At 36.0% G+C, this 8162-nt stretch overlaps 1 long non-coding RNA gene across 1 annotated transcript; it reads right to left on the bottom strand.

Moving 5' to 3' along the window:
- Positions 1-207: 207 nt before the first annotated feature.
- Positions 208-6713, bottom strand: LOC118648919. The gene is made up of 2 exons (XR_004962059.1): positions 4662-6713; positions 208-4522 (listed from the first exon to the last, which is right to left on the bottom strand). It is a non-coding gene; the product is annotated as an uncharacterized LOC118648919 (long non-coding RNA).
- Between the last annotated feature and the right edge of the window lie 1449 nt (positions 6714-8162).

Raw genomic sequence — 8162 nt, 5'->3', positions numbered from 1 at the left:
CATTTCAACTAAATGGCCGGAATAGATAAGCAAATAAATGATTAATGAATAATATTTAGTAACCGTTTGGTTACTATTAATATAATTATTAAATATTTGATCATGTCATATAATTAAACATTTATGATTGAAATTATTTAAACCTTAATTTTATATATACATATATATAAAATTACTAAAATCTTAGTATACATTTATTCTTTCTCATTTTTTTTCTATTCTTTCTGTTGCCCCTTTCTCTCTCTCTCTCTCTCTCTTTCTTTCTGGAGTGTAAATTACGCATCTCGCGCTACTATCTCTGAATCATGAGTATAATACAGAAAATAAAAATGTCGTCGTATCGGGCACGTCTCAGGAGGTTAATGATATAAGTTGTTTTGATGTTGGTTCCCGCGGAGACAAATCCCGCGACACGTATCCCGTGAAAAAGAACGCATTAGCCTGCTTAATACGCGCGTGCAGCGCACCATTATTCATTCCCGTCCGTTGTTTGGGAATACATTCCACCGTCACTAATAAATCTTGATGAGGATTTGTAGCAGATAAAAGACAAACGATGCAACGGCATTATGTAGGTCAGGATTATCAGACAGTGCGAAAATCGATACGCATGCGTTTGTCATTTTTCCGCAACGCAAATTAATCTGCCAGTGAAATATCATAAAATATTAGTTATGTGTCGTCTCTGTCTCCCCTCTCCCCTTCCTTCCCTTTCTACTTTTGCGAGAATAGATTACCAGATTACGGTACACAGCATACGATAACGAAGCTGCACAACAAGATAACAAAATAAAAAGTGTAATAACGAGTAGTCAACAAATTTTTCAATCTAAATTCATACCTAAATCAAGGCTCGAGACTTATACATTCACAATTCAACTGAAAAAGATGGTACACACGGATAAATTAAATGCACACGTTGCGCGAATAAGACACACACCGCGGTTAGTTTAAAAAAAGTGTGTTTGGCATACGTAAATATCATTTCTGTTATACGTAGGAAAAGCTTATTATGAAATGTTAAACTTTTATAAAACTAGTTTTTTCTAAAACGAACAAAATAATCGCCGTATACGAGAGTAAAATATTATATGTATATAAACATTTCCACGACACTTATATGAATGTCGTTGTGAACAAAACAATTTTACTAACTTACTATCCATTTCAAGCAATTCTATTAATTTTAAACCTTATTTAATTTACCCTTTATTTTTTCTAACTCTTAGAAGTAGAAAGAGATTAATAAATATGTTAAACTGAGAGTTAAAGTTAACCCATATTGTTAAAAATAAACAAAAAAAGCAACTAATTTCTTATATCGAGCAATACTTTAATTAAAAATTATTGGGAATTGAATATCACTATCAGAATTAAAGAATATTCATATATGTATAAATAAATAACTCTCTATTTACTCTCTCTCAGAAATCTATGCTTATAAATACCGTGTTTGTATGAATAAATTAACATTTTCAATGTAAAGATTTCTCTTCTCTCTGAAAGCTAAAGTTCTGTTTCGGGATGTTTGGTTTTCAACAGTAATCCGTCCCGCGTCACAGATTCTGATTACAATTCGAGATTGTATCTCGGAAGGAAGAACAGTCCCGCAATTTTCCAACTTTGGCAAGTACCGAGGTTAATATCGCGGGAGGACGCAGGCGAACATACGTAAACTCGCGAGGGCGCACAGAGCTGGTAATTTCGATGATCGATTTCGCAAAAGTGGATAAAACGTTACTCACAAGAATAAGCATAATTCTTCCTGTGATGGTGAATCCCAAAGAAGTAGCAAGCCAACAGAAATCAACGATCCAAACCCGGTTTCACATTACCATAAGAATCCTGTAATCCGAAGATCTTCGTGAAGAAAACATAAAAACGATTCATAAAACAGATTTAAGTTTTTATCATAGTAGGATCACTGCACTAGTTAATAAACAAATAAAAATAACGTATATATAATTACATTTTCAAGTAAAAAAAAAAAGATATTTAAATTAAACCTGTATAAGAATTGAATCTAAAAAGTATCAATTAATTTGCAATTTATTATTATCGTTTTAATACTTTCTTGCAACGGTGATTTAACGATAATTATTTATTGCAATGACTCTAATTTGCAATCGATTAAAAATAATTTTTAAGAATAAAAATGTTAATATTAACGCATTTTTTAAATAAAACGCGTATATATTTACGATTTTTTAATTATAATTCTTTTTCTACTTCGGCCTGGTACATAAACTTGACCAAACAACGAGCATTCAAAGCTACAAAATTCTTCGAATTCTCTGTGTCTGTCATTAAAATTTTTTAAAAGTTTCACAAATTTATTCATTTGTTTATATTTCCACAGCAATTTTCCCCTTATCAGCATACATGTTTACACAGCCACCGTGTTCAATTGACAATATTCGCTGTTATTTTGAAAAATAAAACCGAAGAAAACGTCCTTGCAGAATTACAATTTAAATAATAATATGATGTGAGCAATAATAATAATAATAAAAATTTTTGAAATTTTTGAAGTATCGACACATAAAAAACTGCTCACAGTTTTTAATTATATGTCTTACTACAAATAAATAATATTAACATTTCGATTAATTTAATAAATATTATTTTTTTATTTAATATTTACCGCATGTCCAAATATTAAAATTGTGTTTTCACTCGAATGAGATTTTTTCATTTATTCTTTCAGTTCTTTTCGACAATCTTTTATTATCTCAAAAGTAGCTTTACATGAATCTTAACAAGTTTCAATTAATAATATACCTCAGTGATAATTTTCTTTGCTAACACAATAATACTAGTATTGATCACTAACATTATTTCATTATAATTAAATAGATCTAAATAGATCTATTAATTAATAGTAATTAATACATATATTTGCCAACGTAAGTTACATACATACATTGTCGATCGCATCAATTTCATAATAATCATTGTACATTAAATTAATCGTACTAATATTCTGTAATATAACTTAAGTGATATGATTTATCGCAATAATTATCACAATTCATCCAATTATAATAATTTTAACGACTGTTAATATTATTAGCGGCTAAAAGATGTTTTGTCAAGATAAATATATTTATTCTGGAAATTTTTCGGTAAATAAACCAATATGCATATGTGTGTAAATGTATGTCGTATTTTTTTCGGCTACTCCCCAGCAACGTCGACATGGTGAATACTCCGCTACGAAGTTATAAAAACTTTAGTTAAAAACATAATTACCTGACGTGAACATATGTTACATTAGCAGAGAGCAGGGTAGACAGACGACCAAAATAGCAACTCGAAAAATTTCTATGAATAATCTTGACATTTTCCAAGCGCAAACGAGTGATTGCTACAAATTATTTTGCACAACGCTCAAGCAAACAAAATAATAATTAAGATAAAACAAAATGTTCAACTGTATTACCAATCTTTAACGCGCTGTTCTTCATTATTAAAATGATATTTTATTCTGCAAGACGTAAAAGAATGACTTATATATCTAAATACTCGCGTTCCCGTTAAACATTTATCCAATAATCTCATTAATCTGTAAGCATATACGTAGAGATTAAACTGATCCGCAAGTTATAAATTTACTAATTAAATATATTGTGTAACAAGGAAAAATTTTTAAAAATATAAATTTGTTCTAACTTACAATGTTTGAAAATTATTATTTTATGTTTATATAAAACGTGTCTGTTTATATAAAACAGTTTATAATTACTTGTAAATAGCAGCATTACATGCTTACGCAAGTTAAACTGTGCATATTCTTCCCCCTTTATAATGCTTCATGTACTTCATACTTCAGCAATAATATTTTCATACAAATATTAACTATTGCTAACATTTACAGCACGATATGCGCTTACTGGTATTATTTGCGAAATTTTGTTTCTATGTAGGTGTGTCTCGCGTCTCGCATATGATACCATGTATGGTCCAGCTGCGTTAAAGCCCTACGTAAAATGTGGGAGAATTGAGAAACGGGCTTTTTCGAGTTCCCTCATTTTTCCATCTGCCTTCACCTCCTTCGAAAGGATAATAGTCGTGTCGCGACGAATAAAACACATTGTTCCAGATGCACTGCATTGTTTTGTTGCGACCGACATCTTCGGCACAGCCGGCGCGGCGAGAGGTGTGTCTTCACTTGTGTCTATACTTCACCCCTTGTACGGCCTGTGTTTTACGTGTGTACGACCGAGGGTTACGGCCTCCCTGTCCCGTTTCTGCTTTGTTACACTTTGATACAGAGCACGCCCTGGTTTTCCGGTGATACGCATATATGTATATGTATATATATGTATATAATTGTACATATATATATATATATACACGTCGGCGAATCGTGACAAATGAATTCGTTCCAGGGATACCCACGTTTTCCAAGCTCTCCTATCACGTCCCTCGCCGCGGCACTAGTATCAAAGTCAGGTGCACAATGGTGAATTGTGAAACGAAAAGAAAAGGGGGAATCCGAACCGCTGCTACTGAAGCCGTGCTACACAAAGAAAATCGAACCGGATTGTTATCAGCAGTTACGGAAATGTTACATTAGGGATACCAGGCCGCAATTTTTCGGCCTGCGAGAGATTATCGGTTCGCGGAAGGATTGAAACTATTTGTAGAATATTTCAGACCTTATTCACATTTGCATTCCCGGTGTGTTGTTTCTAAGCAAACAAAATCCAGACGCAAAACTATGTTCAGCTGACACCTCGGAGACTTAGACGATGTAATATCGTGTTCGCTTGTTCGCGGCGTGAATAGAGTTTGCGCGTGTAATGTATTTAAATTTAATCTATCCTTTTCAAACTGGATTGCAGATAGCAGCGCCGCTATTATTAAGAAACCGTTAAAGTTACGGGCGGTCTTGAAAACTTTCGAAATCACTGAGACAATAACGTTAAGATAATACCGTGCATTGATACGCGAACCGCGCTGCGAAAAGTAGTCGCCCGGGCTATAATTATGATAAGCGCCGGCGAACATCGATTTTCCGATGAAGCAAAGTGACCAACGAGACCACCCGCTGATGTATAACGCGCCCCTGCGCACACGTCTCATTCTAAAACTATATACACCGTCAGATTGATTGGCTCAACTTTACTTACACCGTGTTATCGCCCGCCCGAGGCGATTTGCGCTTCGCAGATTTACAGGAAGTCTCTCTCTCTCTCTCTCTCTCTCTCTGCTCGATTAGTGTCTAATTTTCATGCTTTTACGCTCTTAGAGAACCAATTACACGCGTTTGTTAGATGTACACACGACTTTTGACTTGCTTTCGCGTCAATTGCGCAAAGATGCAAATAATGAATAATTAATCGCTTTGTTTTTTGTATTTCTCAAAAGTCCGCGTCGAACATGTAATATGTACGTTCCGGAAAGTTTATCTTTCCGAGCAAACGTTAATTTTACTATAATGAAATGATCGCGAACACAGTGTGTGAACTCTTCCAATTGAAGCTCTAGCACAAACTAACCTATCGAGCAGTTTATGTTTTTATGCCTTCCAGTTTTTTTTCTACCAATCGGATTCAATCCGACATGAACCACTGAACGATCATTCTTTCCCTTTCATCTGGAGTATGCCGCATTCCACTTCTTTTGCATAAAACACACCCAGAGTGAGGACCGTGAGAACTACTTTCAACAACCTTCTCGTATTAAATTAATTATCAGCGGAATTTCAGAAAGAGAATGCTTAGATAGGTATTCGCTGGTTTACTGTTATTGATAAAAAGATTGCAGTTGCAGGATTGCACGATGTTCTACCTGGGTATCGACCGTGCCGATGTATCCGCGAGCAGCGTCGATTACGTCTGCAATAATTCTTCGATCCTGAAGCGCGGACGAACGGAAGTGGATACATGTGCGAACAGTGCTGCATCGAAGGGCTATGCTTTCCGGCGTTCGTGAAACGCTCGGATAGTTTCGCTTATGATTTAAGAGCTCGCGGCGGAATAATTCATTAAGGCCCCGAGGATGAACCATAGTTCGCTCGAGGTGCTCGTCAGAGAGAGATTCCCGGTGTGTGTCCCGGAAAAATTCTAAGAGATTAAATTTTTCCAAAACACCGTAAATTCAATCGCGCAAGCGACGCGAGCTATCGTCACGGACAGTCTCGAATCTGATTTGCACGCATAAGTACGCGAGAACTGGCGCCGGTCTCTCTTATAGTTCTGAAAACTTTACAATCGGTTTGGCCGTAAGGCGATTTTGACAAAATCTTCCCCTGCGAGAGAGAGAAAGGATACATATATATTAGGGAACCAGAAAGTAATGACGTTTCCATGAATAATATAAACAGCACGTAGTCATTAATACAATTTATTATTTATTCTATAATATCTATAATGGTTTTTTTTCCCTGCAAAATAAATAACCATCCACCTATTTATTGATTCTTTTATTTCTTTCTCGAAGAAACTAACCGGCTTTGATTCGAAAAATGTGGACAAGACAATTCGGACATTATTTGCTGTTACAAAGGTTTTCTCTCGTAAGAAGGAAGCTTCAACAATTGAGAAAAATGATAGTCCGATGGGGCGAATACAGTGGATAAAGGGTCTTCCCATCTTAATTCTTTAATCTTTTTGTTGTGTCTGCTTTGCTACATGCGGTCCAGTTTTGTCTTGTTATAGAATTAAAATGTTTTTCAAAAAAAGTTAATAAATTAATAAATAAGTAAACAACTATTATAGAAAATATGATGACAAATATATTATTGAATAAATAATAAATTATATGTTAACAAAACTACATAGCGTTTATATTATTTCTAAAAACAATATTACGCGGAGAAAAAAAAAGTTGCAGTAACAATATCATTATAATTTATAGTCATTTTTGGACCTATATTCTGAGAGTTATTCAACAATATAAATTACAGTTTATTTATAAAACTGTATTAAAGTTCTTATAATATTAGTTTATCCAACTTATAAAACAATTGCCAAAATAGAGATTTTAACATAAGTTGTACCATAAAACAATTGCTATAAGCACCCACTATAAACTTGTGGTTATTACTAATATTATAGTAATAATTACTATAAAAATTATATTCCGAACTATAATTATTTTACTATGCAATTATAGTCGTAAATATCACACATCATTTTCTCAGTAAGTACACTCACGCTTGTAAAAATAAAAAAGAACCGTCTTCATCATTCTCTTTCTCTCTCGAAAGAAGTTGACAGAACTTGGCGAACCGATCAAAATTAGCTTTGATTGTAGTAATCCCTGGCCTCTCCCGTTCGAGTCCGGCTTTTGGCTCCACCATGTGGTTATATGTAACGTACGCGCTGACTAGTACGTATCGCCGAATTCCATTTCTTCTTCCACGTTACACGGGGCTGGAGCCATGCGAGCCGGAAGATATACGGTGCCCGACCGCACGCTTAGTCCGCGTCAGTGGCCGACGGAGGCAAATGTCTTCATCGATTAGGTTATCGGTTACCATTGGCCACCATCGTAACTCCCCGCTCGAAATCCCAAAAGGGAACCACTTCTCGCTTACACGGGAAACGAATCCCGGGGGCGAGAGAAAAGGCGCTTTTTCGCGCGCATCACTGAAGAAGAAAAAAAACACTTTTCCCTCCTCCTCTCCCGGGCTAGTTACTGTACCAAGATATCCTTTGGCTGCGCCATGGAAGAATTTACGGCGGGAGTCCGCGGAACAGGCGGTGTACCACCAACCACGGTAAGTAGTCGCGAATGATATATTCGAAGTTGAGCGCGTGGCCCCCGGGCGATATTTCACAGAAGAGTTTCCACCACCGATGAGAGTCCCGCCGAGAGAGCCGAGAGAACCCCTCTTCCTCCCTTCCCCTTCTCACCTGGTGCGAAAGTCTTTGACATTATCGAGATTCCGAAGACACCTGCAGTGCTGCAATTTTGTTCCTCTTCCTCTTCCTTCTCTCTGTCTCTCGACTTACTTTGTTCCCGTTCTCCGTTCTCTTATCCGCGCCGCTGTTTGCCTTCCTTGTTTGCAATCCACCCTTTCTCACCTTATACTCTCTCTCTCTCACACACACACACACACACACACACACACACTCCTGTATTTCGCGTTCGTTCAGACATCCCGCGATGAGGTGGGAAACAGGGAAGGGGATTAGGAGCAAGGCGGGGAA

The sequence above is a fragment of the Monomorium pharaonis genome, chromosome 1 (assembly GCF_013373865.1).
Source record: "Monomorium pharaonis isolate MP-MQ-018 chromosome 1, ASM1337386v2, whole genome shotgun sequence".
In the NCBI taxonomy this organism is placed as follows: domain Eukaryota; kingdom Metazoa; phylum Arthropoda; class Insecta; order Hymenoptera; family Formicidae; genus Monomorium; species Monomorium pharaonis.
The sequence above is the reverse complement of the archived record's forward strand: the minus strand, read 5'-3'. Positions and strand labels throughout refer to the sequence as shown.